A 23,031-nucleotide genomic window follows, 5' to 3' on the forward strand; every position below is an offset into this window, starting at 1 on the left:
CAGGGGGTTAATTTGCTCACCTGTTTAACTTGAATGCCGGTATCACCTCCTAGCAAGTGTAAAATAGAACTCTAGTAATCCATGGCAGGCAATGGCACTGTAATTGCTTAAATTAGTATCTGTGGTTGCTTGAAATAAAATGTCAGATGAAGGTAAGGAAATTGGACATTTTGGAGCTGCTATACTCTACCATGTGTTAGTAATGATAATTACAAGGACTGTGGAGTAGGCTGACAACTTCACAAGCATTAGGCAGCTTAGAAAATGAAAATGCTAAACTCAGGGACTTAAACTCTCAGCTCAAGGCATGATTAGAGACCAGAAAGTTTTTACAGTGGCCTAAGGAATCTCTTCTTTCTTTCTTTTTTTTTTTTTTTAAAGATTGGCACCCGAGCTAACATCTGTTGCCAATCTTCTTTCTCCTTCCCTTCCCTTCCCTTCCCTTCCCCTTCCCCTTCTCCTTCTCCTCCCCAAAGCCCCCCAGTACATAGTTGCATGTTCTAGTTGTAGGTCCCTCTGGTTGTGCTACGTGGGATGCTGCCTCAGCATGGCTTGATGAGTGGTGCCATGTCTGCGCCCAGGATCCAAACCGGCAAAACCCCGAGCCACTGAAGCTGAGCGCACGAACTTAACCACTTGGCCATGGGTCCACCCCAAATCTCTTATTTCTAATGGCCGAAGGACAGAGCATGACTGAGGATCAGAACCAAATTTACTTTTGCAAGTTGCTAGAGTAAAATGAAATTGAACTCACAGCCTTTATAAGTCACTGCATTAAAGTTAGGATATTGATTGGAAAGTAGTAGGACCCTGAGATTTAGGATGGTGACATTTGAGGTGACTTCAGACTAGACCCCTAAATACCCCTGAGCCCCCTCTCCTCTCTGAGGAATCTGACCTTCCCTTGTTTACAGATTCTGTATGCAGCAGTTGCCTTGCAAAGAGATATATATTCTCCCCAAATCCTCCCCTTATTACCTCCAAACCTACTTTTTAAAGTCAAATCCAGGGACCCAGGAGAGAATTGTAAGGTCTATTCCAGAAAAACAAAACAAAACAAAACAAAACATATATCCAAACAACAGTAATATCTTGTGTATTCACATCAGCAGTAACCTGCAAAACTATATGGGAATAGATTCTATGGGTGTTGTGTCAGAAAAGATAGAATATAATGATGGACCAGGTTAAATTTAAATACAGGTGTCCTCACCTGTGATGCTTATTTTAATGTGCTAAGTTGAGCAGCTGGAAGCAAAGCATCTCTAATGGTTTACTTGGTTGGTTGACTGAAACTAGGATTCAGTAGTGGCCTACATTCAATGAAGCTGAGATGCCAGAACTTCACTCACTTTATGTGGAGATAGGAATGTAAAGAGTCTCAGACAAAAGCGTCAAGCCACGGGGTCATATAGGAAAGTGTCAAGGTGATGGGAATGCTGGAGTGGATTTACTGTGTGTAACCTGCACACCCTCCTCCTGACTATATTTCCTAGAAGGGCCCAGAGGACACTAAGGCACTGAGAAAACATTAGTGAGTGAAACACAGGCATCCTTGAAAGCTCTGCAATGGCTGTCCTCTCTGGACCAAGGATGAGTGAAATGGGTTTGTGGAATACAGTGGGAAGGTTGGCAGAGCGGCAGAAGCCATGTATCAATACTTAACCATCAGAGACGGGGGCACGATTACATAATGGACAGCAGGGACAGAATGGTAATCAGAATGTTTTGACCCTCAGGGATGTGTGGGGGTGCTAACTTGATGACACGGTCCCTAGGAATGAAACAGATGGGCAGACTACCAAAGTATTACTTGATATATATGACTTGGAAAACTACACATCTAGTGTGCAGAAACCTGACTTGAGTTGCCACAAAAGGAAGTCATAGCCTCTCATTTAATTCATAGACCTAAGTTGTGCCACATACCCAGGGCCCAATGATTGGAGGAGAAATGGGGTCCTCTTAAAGAAGAACACTGGCGGCCGGCCCCGTGGCCGCGTGGTTAAGTTCGCGCGCTCTGCTTCAGCAGCCCAGGGTTTCACCAGTTCGGATCCTGGGTGTGGACATGGCACTGCTTGTTAGGCTATGTTGAGGCAGCATCCCACATGCCACAACTAGAAGGACTCGCAACTAAGAATATACAACTATGTACTGAGGGGATTTGGGGAGAAAAAGCAGGAAAAAAAAAAGAAGATTGGCAACAGTTTTCAGCTCAGGTGCCAATCTTTAAAAAAAGAAAAGGACACTGAAACCTTGTTACAACCATATACTGTAAATATTTCTCCAAGCCTTTCCCAAAAGGATCTCTGCTATTAACAGGATGAGTGTGCACTGAGGAAAGGGACATACCCAGACTTTTGAAGGATTATTAGACGTTGCTCTGAATATATGCTAATCCTTGAGGACCCCTGGATAGATTGAGGGCTTTGGGTGATCATATGATAAATTAAATTTATAACCAAGTCCATCACACAGAGGGCTCAATGGGTTCTGTAGACCCACATCGAGGTAATTTTACCAGGTCCTAAATGCATATTTGGACTGGACATACTTGGCAACTAGAAGATTCCCTGCCCTGGCTCCCTGGCCCATGAAGAGAGGACAATTACGGTAGGGAGAGCCAAGCAGCAGCCCCTGGAGCTATCATTCCCTAACAAAATAGTAAGCCAAAAAGCAGTACCGCATCCCTACGGAAATTGCAGGGATTAGTGCTACCACCAAAGATTTGATAGATGCAGGAGTGATGATTCTCATCACACCCCTGTTTAATTCCTGAGTTTGGTAGTGTCAAAACTAGACGGCAACTCCACTTGCAGCTTCTGATCCAGATATGGCATCTTTGCTGGAACAGATCAACATAGTCTTGCCATCTGGTATATAGCTATTGATCTGGAAAATCATTTTCCCCTCATATCAATTAGCAAGGAAAATCAGCAGCAGCAAATTTTCACCTGTCAGGACAGCAATACACCTTTACAATCTTACTTCAGAGCCAAGTCAATTCTCAAACTCTGTCACGGTATAGTTTACAGGGACCTTGATCATCTGGACATCCCATGGAACATCGCTCTGATTCACTACATTGATAGCATCATGCTGATTGGCTTGGTGAACAGGAATTAACAAATATTCTTAGTAAGACACATGGATGCCAGAGACTCAAAAAGTCAGTGAAAGGAATGTTGGGATATTCCTGTATAGCAGTGGTTCTCAACCAGAGGGGATTTTGTCCCCTAGGAGACATTTAACAGACAATGTCTGGAGACGTTTTTGGTTGCCACAACTTGGGGTAAGGGAGTGAATAGCTACTGACATCTAGTGGGGAGAGGCCAAGGATGCTGCTAAACATTCTGAAATGCACCGGACAGCCCCGAGACCAAGAATTATCAAGACCGAAATATCAAGATCAAGGTCGAGAATCCTTGCCTTAAAGTGAAAAACAAGTTTCTGAACTTTGCACATCCTAACACAAAGGAAGAGGCACAATCTTGATGGGCCCCTTTGGATTTGGGAGGCATCATATACCACATTTGGGTATATTTCTCTGACCCGTTTACTGAGAAACCTGTATTCCCAGAAATGCAAAGGCTCTACAGCGGGTCCACGCTGCTGTACAAGCTACCTTGCTATACAAGCCTAATAATCTGGAAGAGCCAAAGTGTCTGTGGCAAGTAAGGATACTGGATAGACTCTGTGGTGGACACCAATAAGAGAGCCAAAGCACAGAAGCCCAAGGTTTTGATATAATGAAATCCTGTTTTTGAAGAAACACAAGTTTCTTCCTCTGCTGGAAGTGCACTGGATTCTGATAGAGACTGGATCTTGACGACATCAAGATTGATGAGATCTGAGCTGCCAATCTTAAACTGCCATAAGATTGGGCAAAAATATCAAAAAACTATCCTCAATTAAAAATGGTATAGGGCCAGCCCCTGTGGCCTAGTGGTTGAGTTTGGCACACTCTGTTTCAGCGGCCCAGCTTCAGTTCCTGGGCACAGATGTATGTTCCTCTGTTAGCGGCCATGCTGTGCTGGCAGCCCACATGCTAAAAAAAAATAAAGGAAGATTGGCAGGGATGTAAGCTCAGGGCAAATCTTCCTCAGGAAAAAAAAAAAAGAAAAATGTATAGAAAAGATTATGCTTGAGCAAGCCAGGAGGACACAAGTAAGTTGCATGGGCAGGTGGCTCGGACTCTAGGGCCTCATGAGGAGTTCTCCATAACCAGCTGTCAAAGGAAAAAAAACCTGGGCCTAGCCTAAAGATGAGTCTGCACAATATGTTGGGATCAGCTGGAAGTAGACTGCTGCAATATGACCATTCCATTCAGGAGTGGCTCTGAAGGAAAATGGTGAAAGGCAGCTCTCCCAGTGAGGAGAACTTTGGACAGTACATCTGATGTCCACTTTGCCTGGAAGGAGACATGGCCTGAGGTGCAGACCTACTTTGGATTGTGGGTAGTTGTTAATTGTCTTGCCTATTGCTCAAAGACTTGGAAAGAATAATATTGGAGTATTGGTAACAATCAAATCTAGAGAAGAGGCATATAGATGGATCTCTCAAAATTGGCCTATTGGACTATTGTATGAGGATTTTTACTTCTCATATGAGTGCTCATCAAAAGGCATCCGCTAAAGAGAAAGCTCTCGGCAATCAGGTGGATGACCCATTCTGTGGATGTTGGTCAAATTCTTTATTCAGCCACTCCACTTCTTGTTCAGTGGGTCTGTACAAGCAGCCATGGCAGCAGGGATAACGGTATCCCTGGGCTCAACAGCATGGACTTTCCTCTCCAAAGCAGAAAGTTCAGGCTGCCAACAGCAGAGGCCAATACTGAGCCCCTTTTAAGGTACTATTCCTTGGGGCATTGGGGACATGTTGAATATGTTGGACCTCTTCCATCAGCAAGGGGCAAAGATTTGTCCTCACTGAAATAGACACTCTTTTCCTTTCCCTATTCAAAATGGTTCTGCCAGCAACACTATCTGTGGACTTATGGAATGTTCTGATTCCATGATTCATTATCATGATATCCTATACAAGGTTGCTTCTCACTAAGGATCTCACTAGAAAGAAAGAGAAACAGGCTCATGCACTTGGATTTCACTAATCTTATCATATACCCCATCATCTGAGAACAACCAATTTGGTAAATTAGTGGAATGGGGGACAACACCCTGTGAAATTCAGTGCTATCCTACAGGATGGAATATAAGCTTTGAGTCAGTGACCAACAGATGGTGCTGTTTCTCTTACAGCCAAAATACCCAGGTTCTGGAAACTATTACACCTAATGGCCCACTGACAAAATTTAGTTTCCCTTCTCCACAACCTTAGACTCTTTTGGTTTAGAGGTCTTTGTTCCTGTCTTAGTTTGGGTTCTTGTCCTAAGACAGGGCCTTGAGTGCAGTAGCTTATCTGGGAGGTGATCCCGGTAAGCACAAGTGTGGAAGAGAGGAAAGTGAGTCAGAGAAGGGAGAAAAGTCATTAAGGTGTGTGATGAAGAACAGGTGACCACTGTAGGCAACTGAAGCTCAATCTCACCAAGAACTCTCTGGAAAACAGTGTGGAATGAGCTTCAGAATTGCCCTTTTGGAGGATGAGCAGGCAAAGCATATACCCACCAACTCCAATTCAGGAGACATAATCTCTCTCACATTTCTGGGCTGTCCTTTCCTTTGGTAGAGTGCCAGAGAAAGCCCACAAGAAGGGATGAGAGAAGGGGGAAAGCTGCCATTATGTACGGAATTCTCTATGGCAGCCACAGGTGAACTCAGGTGGGTCAAGGGGCTATGGAGAGAGGCATCTACCTCATCTGCTACAGTCCCAAGGGAGGTACACTTTCATGAGGATACACAATAATGGCCCAATTGAATGAGAAATTGAAACTGGCGCTTGACTATTCTAGGGCCCTAATGCCAGTGAACCAATAGCCAGAGGAGAGTTTACAATACTGGATGAAGCAGGCTGTCCCAATTAAAAAGGGAAATCTGAGTTGCTACTATACAATGAGGACAGAGAGGACCCTATCTGGTTCCCAAAGGAAATCAGTGGGGCACCTCTTTGTTTTGCCATCTCCAACAGAAAAGTTTAAAAGAAGAATCCAATAAAGGCAAGACCCAATAAAGGTAAGACCACTAAGGACTCAGATCCTTAAGGAATGAAGGTTTGGGTCACTGCCCGGTAAAGGACCACAACTAGCCAAAGTGTTGACTAAGGACAACGGAAGCATGGAATGAGTAGTGAAAGAAGGAAGTGATAAATATCAACACTACCCATTTGACTAGTTATAGAAATGACTAACAGCTATGCATATGTTTCTTATGTATATTAATATTAACCAATTATTTCTTTTTTCCTCTTTTTCCTATACTATTTTGTACAAAGATGGTCGATGGTATTTAACTTTGCCAATTAGTTCGTATGTCACCAGACCATGAAAAGCATGGTTTATTGGGGAAGACTGTAAATTCCCCAGAGATCTTGGACTTTAAAATGCCAGTGATGACTTATCTCACCCATGTTGAGGAGATGACAAGGGCATCTTCATTTGTGTGAAGCATAATTGCATCCTGTTAGAAAGAAGCATGAAGTTGGAATATAGGATGTAAATATTTTGAATAGCAAAAGGTATGCACTGTGACCATTATTTGCCTATTTGCTCTTGGTTCATTCCCTGATCTTCCACTGCTCTGCACTGACTCTCAGGGAACTACATTTCTCAGCATCCCTTGACAAATGGCTTCCTGGTAGATTTGGCCAATGGGCGGGCCTGGCAGAATACGGGAGGGTAGAAGGAAGAGAAAATCAGGATATTTTGCTCTCTCATTCCTTCTTCAGGCAACTTCTCCAATAATGGCTACGTTTCCTCCATATTTCTAGCTCTCACCAAACAGTCCCTTCCTTCATGATCCAAGCTCCTTGCCATGGTTCTAGCTCTTGAGTGATGCCGATTTCCAACAATACTACCTTCTCATGTTGTCCCTCCATCACTAGAAGTGGTAGCAGCAGCTGTGTACTGTTGCTAATCCGTGGTTTGTCTCATTTTCTATTGCTTGACTTCTCAGCTCTTTCAACAACTGACATAATTCACTAAATTAAAATCTGTCTGCTTTTAAGACCTACGGTGGATTATGTTTTCTTGACTGGAGCCTGATACATAACCTAATGTTAATCCTGTGCCCAGTCTGGTACTATGGGGTGTTTATAACTCACTGGTGGCAGCCCTGGCACACTGACAAGGATTTGAGCCAGATGTAATCATCTCAGCAGTGGATATAGGCAGAATGAAGTGAAGGCTACAGCTGCTAAAAAATGGGTTTTATGTGAGGAGTACATGGTCCAACCTACCCTTAACCCTTTTAATTTCACAACCGTCTAGAGCTGCATTATCCAATACAGTGGCCACTAGGCACATGTGGCCATAGAGCAATTGAAATGTGGTTAGTCTGAATTGAGATTTGCAGTAACTGTAAATTACATACTGGATTTCAAAGACTAAGTATAAGGAAAAAAGAATATTAAAAAATTACACTAATAATTTTTATACTGAGTACATGTTGAAGTGATAGTATTTTAGTACATTGGGTTAATAAAACATATCATTAAAATTAATTTCACCTGTTTCTTTTTACTTTGTTTAATGTGGCTATTAGAAAATTTAAAATTACATATATGGCTCACATTATATTTCTGTTGGACAACACTGCTCAAAACACCAAATGGCTTAAAAAAGATAGTAAAGATTGGTGATGAAAGGAACTGTGGTCAGCTGAATAACAGCTCCCAAAGAGATCTAGGTCCCTGGAATCTGTGGTTGTTAGCTTATATGATAAGAGGGAATTTGCAGATATGATTAAGGATTTTGAGATTGTGAGATTATCCTGGATTATGCAAGTAGGCCTTAACTGTAAATCACAAGTGGGAGGCAGAGGGAGATCTGACACAGCAATGTGAGGACTAAAGCAAGATGCTATACTACCAGCTTCAAATATGGAAGAAGGGGCCAACAGCCAAAGAATGCAACTCTTGAAGGCAGAAAGGCTAAGAAACTGATTCTCCCTCTCTAGAGGGAGTGCAGGCCTGCCAACACCTTGATTTAGGCCCAATGAAACTGATTTTGAACTTCTATCCACCGGAACTGTATGAGAGTAAATATATATTGTTTTAAGCCACTACGTTTATCATAATTTATTATAGCAGTCATAGAAAACTAATAAAGGAACAAACATTTTTTGTATGTACTTTACTGTACCTGTACTTTACATGTGTTATCTAATTTAATCCTCATAACAATCCTATGAGATAGGTATTTTAAAGATGAGGAAACCAAGATAGAGACTAAGGAACTTGCTCCAGGTGTTACATTTAGTAAGAGGTAGGACCTGGATTCAAATCCAAGGCCATCTGACTATAAAGTGCATGCTCTTTCTGTTATGTTGCACAAGTCTCCCCATCTCTCTGGGCTTTGGTTTCCCCAATTTTCCTTCCACCACACTGACCCCAGAAGTCATGGGGTACCTGGAAAATGAGTTAGTATGTTACCGCTACCTCCAGAGGGAGGAAGTCCAAGTTGGTCATGTGACTGCCATTTTCTGGGGCAGAAACTGCTCAGAGGATCAGTGATTCTGAACCAAACAAAGGGCACTTCATTCCATTCCTTGGAATTAATCCTCTAAACTTAATATCATGGAGAAGAGGTGCTACCACCTCCATCCAAGGGGAGCATCTTGGCATCAGATAGGAGTTGAAGACTGCACACTGGTGTCTAGCTTCAGCAACTTCATGAATGAGGATGCCATTGTGGTGCATACTGGGGATCAACTCAATCTCCACAGGGTATCTTCTTGCATTGCAAAGCCTAGATAACTGAAAATTACATTTTCCAGACTACTTTGCAACTAGGTTTCTGAATGTGAATTAGTTTCTGATAATAGGATGAACTCATGAAATATGACAGGCAGAAGTAAGAAGAAGTCTAAAGCCATCTTTTTACTCCTTATACTGTCAAGAAAACTTGTGAAAATGTGAATTTTTTTCTGCAGTGGGATTCCAGTGGTCATTTTCCAGCTTTCTGAGTGCTGAGAGGCAGTGCAGTCATCCATGGTGGCAGGGGCCCCAGTTTCTTGATTACAGTTTCCTGACCCCTGGATCAAAGCTATGGGGATGTGTCTTGAATAACACAAATGATGACCTTGGAATGTTGCTGATGGTATAGTTCTATATTTTTCTAGAATAATTTCTAGTGGTTCGGCCTAGATCTTGCTCTCCTATACCATATATGCATCAATTTCCTGCAACAAATCTCTTCCTGTAAAAAATAGCTGGAGTGTTACGCCTGTTAAAATGACTATAATCACTAAGACTAAAAATAACAAGTGTTGGAGAGAGTGTGGAGAGAAGGGAATCCTCATACACTGCTGGTGGGAATGCAAACTGGTACAGCCACTATGGAAAACATTATGGAGATTCCCCAAAAAACTAAAATTAGAACTACCGTATGACCCAGCTCTCCCACTACTGGGTATCTACCCAAACAATTTGAAATCAACAATCCAAAGTAGCATATGTACCCCTATGTTCATTGCAGCACTATTCACAGTAGCCAAGACGTGGAAACAATCCAAGTGCCTATCGACTGATGATTGGATAAAGAAGATGTGGTATATATATATACAATGGAATACAACTCAGCCATAAAAAGACAAATTCATCCCATTTGCAATAACATGGAAGGACCTGGAGGGAATTATGCTAAGCGAAATAAGCCAGACTGAGAAAGACAAACACCAGATGATTTCACTCATATGTGGAATATAAACAAGTACATGGACAAAGAAAACAATTCAGTGATTACCAGGGAAAGGGGGGTGGGGCATGGACACAGGGGGTGAAGGGGAGCACTTATGTGGTGACAGTCAAGAAATATTGTACAACTGAAATCTCACATTGATGTAAACTACTATGAACTTAATAATAATAAAAAAAATACCTGGAATGGTTTCTACTTTCTGCACTGAACCTTGACAGATACAGCTTTCAACTGAAAGAGAGAATATGACAAATTCAACTTAGAACAGATTTCATTTAAGTTGCAACTGAAGTGTTCAGATCCAGTTCAACAAATATTTATTAGTATCTACTATGTATCAGGAACTATGCTGGTCAGTGTAGACAGACCAGCGAAAAAGAGACAAATCTGTCCTTTTCAATGGCTTAGTTCAGGTTGGAGAGGCAGACAGACAATCAGGAAAACAGTTATAAACACACTGGTAGGTAGAGTACCCTGTAGTATAAGTGTACATAAGAGAGTCACCTGACTCAAAGTTGGGGTCCAGGAACACATCCTGGGGGAGATGATATCTATCTGAGACCTTGAAATTAATCAGAGTTCACAGAAGCTAACACTGATCCATTTGAACAGTAAAGAAATTCATTTAAATGACATAGGAATTTGAATATGGAGTAAAGATTAAATAATAGTGTTATATCAATGTTACATTTTCTGATTTATATAATTGTATGGTGGTTATGTAAGAGACTATCAAAGTTCTTAGGAAATACACACTGATGTATTTAGGGGTACAGAACTATGTTTGCAACTTATTCTCAAATGAATCAGAAAAAATAAGCATGTGTGTGTGTTGCAAGAATAGTTAAGAAACTCCCATATTCCCTTTATTTAGATCTACCAATTGTAGACACTTTGTCTCGTTCGCCCTAGCATTGTCCCCCATGCTTGCTCTCACCAACTTTCTCTGTCTCTCTCTCAAGGGTATATGGTTCCGTAACTGTTCTCACAATTTTGTTAAGTATGAAATTACATAAAAATTAAACTTTGAAAACCAAAAAATGATATAGGAGTTGTTCCCAGGAGGGCTAGGGAACATGTCTCAGGCTCAGGGCCACCTAGCCAGAAACAATACCCAAAATTCACACCTAGAATTTGTCAGTGAAAGCACCACTGCTGCCCAAGGAAACATCTTTCTTGCAACGTTGCTGCTGTCTAAGAGTTCCTCACAGTCCTCCTGTGGCCTACTCCTAACATAGAGTACTGGGAGATTGTATCTGGTTAGTGGTGGGTCCTAGATAATGTACCCATACCCTAACTACAACGAAGGTGAGAAAGTGAGTACATGCCATTTTCAGCTTCTAGAGTGACAGGCAGACTTTGAGGTGGGGAATTCTCCAATCATCAAAAGGAAAACAGATGCTAGATGAAAAGAAGTGACAATATTCACTAGAGTTCACTTCTTTACAGCCCATGCCCAATATTAACATAAACTCTTCTTCCCATACTTAATCTTCCAGAAGAAAAAATACTGCCAATTAACATAATGCAGCTGTTCCTTATAAAATCAAAATGTGCTCCCTCCCTCCCTAAAAGGATGATAAACTCAAATCTCATTGGTGGCTGAATCCAGCTTATATAGAATCTGTCTATGATGTTCAGTCCTCTTATGGTCCCACCATGATGCTGTCTCAGAATTCTGTAATCCATGAACAAAATTGTAAAGCTAACCACGACTAGCATGCCCTGGAAGAAAGGGATGGAAAAGAAAAGAAAAATTAATTTAAATATATGCATGGCAGAACAAGTGAGAAAATTAGGCAGATGCTATAATCTTTATTTCTGCAAGTAGTCATAAGACTGTAACTGACATTTCTAACTTCCATCCTCCAGTGCCCATTTCATGTTGTCTTGCCCAGAGCCAACAACTGCAGCTGGTCAAGCTTCATTACTTGGTTGAATGACCCAAACCTCCATTCCCAAGAGATCGGAGCCCTTAATGGTCTTGCCCATGCAAGACTGTTGGAGTCCTCCATTAACTTTACTACTAGAGATGCAGTACTAAGAGTCACCCCAAGGAAATCCGTGAATCCCAAGCATAGCGCTTTAAGCCTCTGTTGTTTGTCAGTAACACTGTCTCCTCTTAATAATAAAGATTAATCGTCCCAGCCAGCACCATTTTTGACCTGTTTTCCTGGTGACATGAAGAACCTTATGCATCCAGGTAGCAGTCTTAATTTCCAAGTCAGTGGAACCATAGTGTGTCCCCTGACAGAAGCATTTCTCTCATGCATACCAAGATCTCTAAACCAGCACACCCCAGAATCATGGGGACAGAAAACAGCATTTTCCAGTTTGCGTTTTGTGAGAGGTACACTTTCCACTCCCATCTTGGAACCTATACTTTTGCAATGGAAAAACAGGACCAAATCTTGATTGTTAACTTAGAGCATATAGCACATCTCGTAGAATAGCACCTCAACCTTGGAAAAAATCTCCCTGCTAGCATTATAACTGAGTTTTCAATAGACCATCCTACCTCTCTATAAGATCACTTGTTTCTGGGTGATGGAATAAATAATAAGACCAGCGAGTTCCATAGACATCAATTCATTGCCTTAACTCTTTCACCATAAAGCGATTTTTCTTTATCAGAAGCAATGTTATATGGGATACCATGATGGTGTATAAGATATTTAAGGGCTATAGATGGTGGTATGGTGTGAGGCATGATGGGCTGGGATATTGAATGGTGCTATCTGACAGCAATAATCTAAACACTCCCAAAAATCCCACTTCAATTCTAGGCATCCTACTGTCCAATCAGTGCCCTAATTTTCACATAAGAGAAAGGCTCTGAATTCAGTAATGCCTAAATTCAGCAACTGAAATTTAAACTTGGCTATCAGCCATCCATAGGTATAGGAAGCCCATGGTTTTCAGTCCACACTTTCAGTCATAGCCGCAGCCCAACACACTTCATTGAAGAATCCCACAGGCTAGTGTGTTGGTTATGATTTTGAACAACAGTTGTTACTATAAAGATGAGATTTAGTTAAAGAAAAATGTGTACAAAACCAATGATGGATTTAGTATAGGGTACAAGAAAGAAAAACAAACAAAAAAAAATAGAAAAAGTAAATTATTAGAAATAGTAATTTCTTAGTTGAATCTTCCTCCAACCAAAAGAAGTTTCAAAAAACCATATTTAAGTTCCTGAATATAAATCATAACTATACCTCACCTGCATCACTAGCTGTATCACTAGCTACCAGTTCAATGTTTATGATGCCTGAAGAGCCCTTTGTTTTGTTTTCACCAAGGGATCATCCAGCTTGTGTTTGGAAGTCTAAGATGACAGGAAATTTAACCCAACCTGAGGACACTCTAATAGCTAAAAGTTCTCCCTTGTGTTAAATAGAATTTCTTCTGACTGTAATTTACACTCTTGAAACTAATTTCACATGTTGAAGTCTTTCATATTTCATTGTTAATGAAGTTTCTACAACACACACGATCTTCCATAGAGAAAGTGAGTCAAAGTCTATTAAAATGCCTTAAAAGTGTAAATATAGTTATATATACTGAGGTATGCTGTAATTCAATTTTAATGATTTTTATAACAATTTAAGTTCAGGAGTTGTTTCCTACAATAACTTAGGGTCATGTGGTCTTCTCAGCTACTAAAAATCAGTTGGATGAATGACTTCTTTCTTACTTGGGAGAAGGAACTAGGTGCAGGAAGTTTATTTGGGAGAAGTCTTAAGTGAGTTTCCCTAGAAACAACCTGAGATGGATATTTGTTTGCATGTGATTTATTGAAAGTACACTTAGAAGCGATAAGTAAGGGAACAAGGAAAGCAGGATAGGAAAGGAACTATGTAAGAATGGTGTTTCTGGTGAAATCTAGCTTCAGTCTCATCCTACAAAAAGCTGTGGAATACAAAGTGCACTGCAGAGCCCATCTTGCCTTGAAGCAAGGAAGTGGAATTTTTGTACCCCTGCCCCAATCAGTTATTGGTCATGGGCCATGCAATGGGAGGTTGGTATAACTCCCAGGAATCTCCAGCCCCAGAGGCTTCAAACACACAGGGAAATCCCCCAGAGAAAGTGGCAGGTATGACCTGTTACTCAAGTACCTGTGGCAGATGGGCATTGGACACAAGAACCAAAATGGCAAAAGGGATCCCAGAAGATCTGGGCGAAGGATCAACAATCTCTGCCAAGGTCCACCTGTTGCGCCATTCAAATCCATGTGCTTTTCACATCAGGTTTACTCCATAATGTTGTAGCTTCTCCAGGATTCTAGTCAGTTACAATTTCTGGCAAAACATAAGAGAGTAGGGTTTGCGAGACGAGCTACAGCCTTGCTGCTGCAGTTGAACCTAAGGCCATCACTGATATTTATCATTTCTCTCCTCTACCATCCAATCTGGACTCCCCTCACCTCAGGTAGTACTTCCACTAGTCTAGGTGGATTTCTGGTGGGGTGACCCAGATCCTCATCTCTGAGGAGCCTGAGCTCCTGATTACCATGCCCTTATCAGGTTGTGGTTGCTGAATTTTTCCATTTACAGTTAAAACTGGACTTTGAAGTACCAAGAGACTCCTTAGTAGATCACCCAAGACCCAAATATTTCTGCCTGCTTCCATTGTGTAGCAGCAGCCCTACCTCCTCATGATTATCAGTCAATTTCCCCCACAAGGTGGTAACTCCTTTCCACTGGCACAAAGAACCCAAAGTGGCAAGGTAACAGCAATAGTATTAAGTTTAGTGGGACTCTTTTTTTTTAAGATTGGCACCTGAGCTAACAACTGTTGCCAATCTTTTTCTCCTTCTCTTTCCCCTTCTCCATCTTCATCTTCATCGTCTTCATCTTCTTCATCTTTGTCTTCTCCTTCTTTGTCTTTGTCTTCTTTTTTGTTGTTTTCTTCTTCATGTTCGTCTTCTTCTTCTTCTTCTCCTCAAAGCTCCCCAGTACATAATTGTATATTCTAGTTGCAGGTCCTTTTAGTTGTGCTATGTGGGACGTCGCCTCAGCATGGCCCAATGAGCAGTGCTAGGTCCCCATCCAGGATCCAAACCAGTAAAACCCTGGCTGCCAAAGCAGGGCATGTGAACCCAATGACTCGGCCAAGGGGCCAGCCCCTAGTGGGACTCTTTGTTCCCTGGTGGAAGTATCGTCTTTCTGGAAACGAAGACCTACAGAACCTAAAGTTATGGAGACAGGAACAACAATTCTTCAAATGGGTTTCTGAGAGTGATGGTGAGTGAGACCACTCCTACTTCCACTCTTTGATTCTCAGACCCATGTATTGTACTGACTGGGGACATGGCACCATATAATGACTGTTGGTTTAAGGATAAAGAAGGATAGAGGGGCCCACCCATAGCCAAGTGGTTAAGTTCATGTGCTCCGCTTTGGCGGCCCAGGGTTTCACTGGTTTGGATCCTGGGCATGGACCCAACATCACTCATTGGGCCACGCTGAGGTGGTGTCCCACATAGCAGAACTAGAAGGACCTACAACTAGAATATACAGCTATGTACTGGGGGGCTTTGGGGAGAAGAAGAAGAAGGTGGGTGAGAGGAAGGGGGAGGGGAGGAGGAGGAGGTGGCAGAGGCGAAGGCCAAGGCAAAGAAGAAGAAGAAGAAGAAGAAGAGAAGATTGGCAACAGATGTTAGCTCAGGGCCAATCTTAAAAAAAAAAGGATAGGGGCCTGCCCTGTGGCCGAGTGGTTAAGTTCGCGTGCTCCATTACGGTGGCCCAGGGTTTTGCTGGTTCGGATCCTGGGCGCAGACATGGCACCACTCATCAGGCCACAGTGAGGTGGCACCCCACATGTCACAGCTAGGAGGACCCACAACTAAAATATACAACTATCCACTGGGAGGGGGGGTTGGGGAGAAAAAGCAGAAAGAAAAGAAAAAGAAGAAGATTGGCAACAGTTGTTAGCTCAGGTGTCAATCTTAAAAAAAAAGAAAAGGATAGAGACCCATCTTCACAAAATGTCATCATGGTCAGATGTTCATTCCTTACCAAGGTACAATAACAAAAAGGAGATGCTTTTCAAATCATTAAAATAGAGTTTAACTCTATTTGAAAGTAAATAAAATAAGATAAATAAAATTCTCTGCTACAGGTGTCATGGCTTTACTCTAGAACTTGAGTGGTCTGCACTGTGACTCTCCTACTGGAACTTACTAGGGTAAGCAGGTAGGTAATTCTAAATAAATATTGATTTATGAAATAATAGTATCTTGTAGAGTTTAATATATAGAAAGAATTATGACACACGACAACAATAGCAGTGAGGCATGTGGTCGGTAGTAAATGTAACTAAGGTTCTAAGATCCTAGCATTGTTCAGGAGGTAGAAAAAGTCCTAACTTGGAGAAATTTTCATAAATCAAGGGCACATGTTACGATGTCTTTGATAATACTAAAAGAATAGTAAAAGAAAGTATAATTAGCAAGCTAATAGAAGAAAAAACAGAATAAAAAGAAAAGTAATTAAGTTTAAAAAGGCAAGAAAAGAGCGAAAAAGGAACATAGAACATATTGGACAGGTAGAAAAGAAATAGTAAGATGTTGGGTTTTTTTTAATTGAAGTCATATTGGTTTATAACATTGTATAATTTCAGGCGTACATTATTATATATCAGTTTCCATATATACTGTATCGTGCTTACCACTAATAGTCTAGTTTTTATCTGCCACCATACATATGTGCCCCTTTAATCCTTTCACCCACCCCCAACCTCTTTCCCCTCTGGTAACCACTAATCTGTTCTCTTTATCTATATGTCTGTTTATCTTCCACATATGAGTGAAATCACACAGTATTTGTCTTTCTCTGTCTAGCTTATTTCACTCAACATAATACCCTCAAGGTCCATTCACGTTATTCAAATGGGATGATTTTGTATTTTTGATAACTGAGTAGTATTCCATGGTGTGTGTATATATAATATACACACACCACATTTTCTTTATCCATTTATCAGTTGATGGGCACTTGGGTTGGTTCTATATCTTGGCTATTGTGAATAATGCTGCAACGAACATAGGGGTGCATAAATCTCTTTGTGTTGTTGATTTCATGTTCTTTGGATAAATACCCAGTAGTGAGATAGCTGGATCGTATGGTATTTCTATAATTTTTTGAGAAATCTCCATACTGTTTTCCATAGTGGCTGCACCAGTTTGCACTCCCACCAGCAGAGTGTGAGGGTTCCCCTTTTTCCACATCCTCTCCAACACATATTATTTCTCGTCTTGTTAATTATAGCCATTCTAATGGGTGTGAGATGATATCTCACTGTAGTTTTGATTTGCATTTCCCTACTAATTAGTGACATCAAACAAGATGATGGGTTTAAACCTAAATATCTCAGTCATTATATCAAATAAAAATGGAATGAATACTCCAATTAGGAGGCAAGGATTTTAAGACTAAATTTAAAACTTCAACTATATGCTGATTTCAAGAAATATATGTTAAGTATAAAAATATAGTGAGGCTGTAAGTAAATGAATAGAAAAATGTATACCTGCAAACAGCAATCAAAAGAACTCTGAAGTAGTTATAGCAAGATCAGACAAGGTACGATGAAGGGCTTTACCAAAGGTATAGATAATATTTCATAATGTTAAAATGTCAGTCCATCAGGAAGATACAAAAATCACAAGTTTGTATGTCCTTAATAACATAGCCCCGTGGCCAAGTGGTTAAGTTAACGCGCTCTGCTTTGACAGCTCAGGGTTTCGCCGGTTCGAATCCTGGGCGTGGACATGGCACTACTCATCAGGCAATGCTGTGGTGGTGTCCCACATGCCACAACTAGAAGGACTCACAAATAAAAATATACAACTATGTACCAGGGTGTTTTGGGGAGAAAAAGGAAAAATAAAATCTTTAAAACAAACAAACAAAATAAACAAAAAATAAACAACAACAAAAAATAACATAGCCTCAAAATACATATGATAAAAATTAACAAAACTTAAAACAGTAGAGAAATATACAACCATAGTGGGAGATTATGAGACATCTCTCTCCGTAACTGATAAAATAAGCTGACGAAATATCAGTACAGATACAAAAGATCCACACCACACAATGAACGAATGTTACCTAACTGACATAGAAAATTGCAATCAACAACTTCAGAATACAAATTTTTTTCCCAGTACACACGATTCCATGGGCAACAGGAGTCTGAGAGCTGGCCTCTCTAACAGAATAAACAACAGATACTATCATGTCTGTCTTTCCCACCTGTACATTTGTGTTCCAATTCCACTCTCTGATTAAGTGCATGCCAGGTGGGAGTTTATTTAGCAGAGCACGTGAGATACTTCTCACTTTGGGTATTATGAGTAAAATGTGAGAGTAGAGATCAGGAGTCATATTTTGGAGGAGATTCAAAGGTCTAGCTTGTTATACTTGATTCCAAAATAGACTACATGTTCCTAGAGGTGAGATGGATCCAGGTAAAGCAGCGTTTGTGGTAGGAGGTGGAGACATGCAACCAGGGAGGCAGAAGACAAGGAAAAGCATATCAGGCAAAAGTGAATTGATAGAGAAACTCCTGAGGTGGAAAGTGGATATTTGTTGAGGAATTTTAGGGGGTCCCCAAACCTTGTAATTCATTCTGGATTATGATTTTCTGCTGTTTTGAGCTATTTCATTGATAGTAGTAGCTTTCTTTGTATACTATTTTTGCATAAGGCATTTTGCCTTTTTAAAGTATATATAATGTATACAGAAAAACTCTGAAAGGTTAAAGACCGATGTTAATAGGAGTTACTTATAAGAATAGGATTTGTGATCATTTTTTTCCATTTTGTTCATTTGTATATACTAATTTTCCTAACATAAACAAGTAAGCATGCATTACTTGTGTAACTCCTTTGTTTCTACACTATACTTTAGTACAAACCCTTTTTTTTTTAACAGAAACCAACCTCAAAAGCCCACAGACCTGAGTTTGATCTCAAATCCAACAAACCGAAGCTCAATCACTCCTAAGTCCCTGAACATCACCTTGTGATGGAGTTGCAATCATAGAGACTGTGTTTTCTGTTTGTCAGTTGGATCTGAGAAAATATAAAGCTTGAATGTATGGTGTGACTATACAGCAATCCTGAGTTTTCTTCCTACAAACATTCCAAAACTTATACATTCAGGAAGTGTTGTCTTTCAAAGAAGTCACTCTGCCCATATCAGTTTTGGATTTCCTCTCACAAAAATTTCTTCAGAGCTGGTTTAGTAATGCCAAAAGAAAATCAATTTCATTATAATTCACAAGAAACTCTTGCTTAGTCCATGGTCTTACTCCTCTTTTTGCTCCTTCTCTCATTGCCTTCTCTAGCTAAGTTTTATACTTTCCTTCTCTGTATTCTTTATTTTTACTGCTAAGGTGTTTAACTAAGACTTCAAGGACCTATTGTTGAGAACCTGGGGAAAAGAGTGTGGGAAAGGGTTCTGAGGCTTAATAAAGCCTGGGACTGGGAGAGGAGTACTGAGACGGGCCTGGACAGTTTGAGTATGAGGCCCAAAGGTAAGGTGACATCATAATTTGTCACCTCATTCTGGGATACTTTTGAATGTGAAAGGGGACATGATTAATAATTATGCCAGGTCAACCAGGATATATGGTCACCATATGGTTACAGGGAGCAAGTCAGGGAAAGCCCTCTGACCAATATCAGTTCGCTTGGGCTGCCTTTAGCACCAGAGATGGGTGTAACTGGCCTAGGGTCATAAATGTGAATTGCCGGATGTAGAGGATGGCTTCTATTTGAGGATGATGCTATCATTACAGTTGATCATTTGATTATTGGGACAGATCCATGTTTAATTTAGGGAACTCTCACTTGGTAAGAAACAGTTAATTGAATATCTTGGAATTACTTCTAACAGGTTATTAAGATTTTATGACCACTTGTACATTTTTTGGATACTCCTTAGAAACGAAAATATTTTCTAGGTATTATAACACACCCACCCATATATTTCCCGTCATCTTCTAAGACTCCACTATTACCCTGGAATTTTCACATCTCCTTCTCTCCTCAAGAATAATAAAAGTTTAAACAACCTACAAAATCCCTCTTATTGTGTGATCATTTAGTCTAAGCTCTTCCTTCATTCACTGCCTTATAGTCTGTTCCTTTGTCTTGTGTTTTCCAACTTTGGAAAAGCTAAAAATTCATTGAGTTTGTTGGCTTTTCCACTTAAGTTGTTTATTGTGCCTATAACACATGTCCACATCACATATGTTAAGTAATTATTGCAAGTAAGTATTGCTTTATTTTTTAAGCCACTGTTCACTGTAACACACACACACTTCACCAAACTCAAAAAGTAAGAAATCTATAAATTCCCTCTTTTAATAGTTTCAAAGCTAACTCTACTATCTATAGTACATACTTCTAAAAGAATGCCACTATAGCAGAATTCATTAATTCCACAAAAATTTATTGAGTTCCTCTTATTAGTAGGGGCACTAGTGAAATACAGGTGAAATCACCTAGTTCCTGACCTCAAGGCTCCCAAATTCTGTAGTAATGTCAATAGTCACAGTAGATTGTGCTAAATGTTGTAGCAGAGGAACATACAAAGCACAGTGACAGAACAAAGTGAACTAAGAGATCAACTATTTTGGTTGGCAGGGAGTTGGAAAAGGTCTCCTTTAGGAAACACTTGTACTGAGTCTGGAAGGTTGAGTAGAAATTTTCTAGGAGTAAAGAAAGAAAAATAAAAGAATTTGAGCCCCTTCTATGGGTCAGACACCTTAGATAGAGTATTTAATAGACTCCTCACATAATACTTATCAGACAGCTTTTTATTATTCCATTTTTTACAGAATTAAAAATAGATTAAGTCATTTGTTCAAGGTTACATAGCGAGCAGGTGAGCTACGGAGACTAAAAATTTAAACTCTGTGTGTCTGATTCAAAAATTGTCTGTGTTCTTTCCATGGCATTATACTGCTTCCTAGCAGGGCAGAAGGACATATGACTAGTAGGGTTTTGTTTTGTTTTGTTTTGTTTTGTTTTTTGGTGAGGAAGATTGGCCCTGAGCTAACATCTGTTGCCAATTTTCATCTTTTCGCTTGAGGAAGATTGTCCCTAAACCAACATCTGTGCCAACCTTCCTCTATTTTGTACGTGGGATGCCTCTACAGCACGGCTTGATGAGTGGTGTGTAATTCTGCACCCAGGATCCAAACCCACGAACCCCAGGCCGCCGAAGTGGAGCAGGCAAACTTAACCACTACACCACTGGTCTGGCACCCTGATTAGTAGTTTTAAATGCTGTGTGATGCAATCTATGTAAAGTTCAAGAGCAGGCAAAACTTATTTATGGTGAGAGAGGTCAGAATAGTAACTACGTTTGGTAGAGATGATGTTGGAGAGCAGGAGGGAGACTTTTGTGATGCTGGGTACATTTCACAAGTGTATATATTTAAAAATGCATTGAGCTATCATGTAAGATTTGTGCACTTTACTGTATGTAAATTATACCTCAAAAATGTAAATAAAAACAAATTTGCTATGTGCTATGGCTTTCATAGGTCAAGAAAGTGATCTCCAGCTTCTCACAGTACCTTTTTTATTGACAGGTTGCTCATTTTAGATATTTATTTTTCCCTGAATAAAATGGATTAATTACAAGTAATGACAATGGATCAATCTTGCCTCTCATGAGGTCTTTATCATAATCTGCTTCCTAACAATCCTCACTGCCAAGATCATAAAATCATGGATTTTAAGAGATGAAGAGTTGCTTAGAGACTTCCACAAGGGCTGTCATGTGGATCTTTTTGAGATGCTGATGAAAGGAAAATTATGCACCTCCCCCTAGAAATGTACATATGCACATAATTTTGCACAGGACTTTGGGATTATCACACCACTTAGACCCGTTAGCAGTCCAAAATTCTCAAATTAAGATCCTTTGATCTAACCAATCCTTTTCCCACAGATGAAAAAAAATAGGCCCAAGGAGGGGAAGCAGCCTATTTAGGGGCTGAGAGAAGACAGAACCCAGGCCTTCTGATGCTCAGACATTTATGCTGTTCACCCGGTTGCCTCTTTGGACATCATTACATTCTCTTTGCCCCCAAACATCCATCTGTGGAGTCCTTGAGTTCAGAAGAATTTCCATAACACCTTGTATCCTACCCTTTGTAATTGGAAGCACATCAGAAGCTGGTCAAAATTTACCTTGTACTTAGCGGAGAACAGTAGGTGCAAAGCTGAGTTGGGGACATTTATCTCTCTTTTTTCACAGACTGCCTCACCCAGAACTGACGTTAAAATTAAAATGACCTGGTGATGAAAGCTTTTTTCTTTTCTTTTCTTTTTTGTTTGTTTGTTTTAGAGAAATTAACTCTGAAGTGTTGCCTATATTTATACTCTGAAACTTGAAATTTTATTCTGCGTTGATCTTTATAACATTGGAAAGATCCCACTGAACTCACTCTGCTCTGTAAACCTTTCAATAGTCTCTGACCAAAAACAATAAAATTCCAGACTGACCCAGGAACTTTGTCTGATTTGTGCCCACTCCAGTTTTTCAGTTTGGGACAGAATCTTGCTCCCAATCCAAACAGAGACTGTGAGAAGTGAAAGAGGACCCAGAAAGCCTTTTCTTCTGTGTGAAAAGTCCTTGTCCTAAATGGAGAAATCAATGAAAGAAAAGAGCTCAAGCTGCAGCCTACAAATTTCTTGGGGTTTAGTGTGCGGGGAATGAGGTGCAGAAATTACATAGATTTGCAGGTAAACATGGAAAAGAAGCCACGTTTACATGCATTCTATTCGTAAAGGTTCTCCTAGGTACCGGCTAAGCTATTCCTTCCGTGCAATCATCTTTTGCTTTTCTACCTGCATGAATGTAAGCTTACACTTATTAAACTTTAACATTCCTGCCAGCTACTGTTTCAAACACACTGTACTATTCAACTTAATCTTCACAACACCTCTTTAAGATAGTCTTATTACTATGACCATTTTATAAATGAGCGAACAAGTTTTCAAGGGCCAAGTAACTTGGCCAAGGTCACAGAGCTTGCAAGTCACAAAATTGAGTACCAGATACAAATATCTAGTTTCAGTACCTGAGTTTGTCCATCCTGCTCTGGTGAAATAAATAGGTAGAGATACACTGAAGACTGGGAAATGGATACTGTTGGTTGGCTCTTCAAGACAAAGATTTTTCTAGGTACTG

At 40.3% G+C, this 23,031-nt stretch overlaps 1 protein-coding gene across 7 annotated transcripts in view; it reads right to left on the reverse strand.

Annotated features, from left to right (window-relative positions):
- Positions 1-23,031, reverse strand: part of SCAPER (S-phase cyclin A associated protein in the ER) — a 521,075-nt gene that overhangs the window by 497,625 nt on the left and 419 nt on the right. For 5 of the 7 annotated variants that reach the window (XM_070267830.1, XM_070267221.1, XM_070268814.1 and 2 more), the window contains exons 2-3: positions 13,930-14,112; positions 9,992-10,042 (exon numbers count right to left, since the gene is read on the reverse strand). The gene's annotated coding sequence lies outside the window, so the exon portion shown is untranslated. The remainder of the gene's footprint in view (positions 1-9,991; positions 10,043-13,929; positions 14,113-23,031) is intronic. The other 2 variants (XM_070267985.1, XM_070267285.1) reach the window with 1 other exon arrangement.

The sequence above is a fragment of the Equus caballus genome, chromosome 1 (genome assembly GCF_041296265.1).
Source record: "Equus caballus isolate H_3958 breed thoroughbred chromosome 1, TB-T2T, whole genome shotgun sequence".
In the NCBI taxonomy this organism is placed as follows: domain Eukaryota; kingdom Metazoa; phylum Chordata; class Mammalia; order Perissodactyla; family Equidae; genus Equus; species Equus caballus.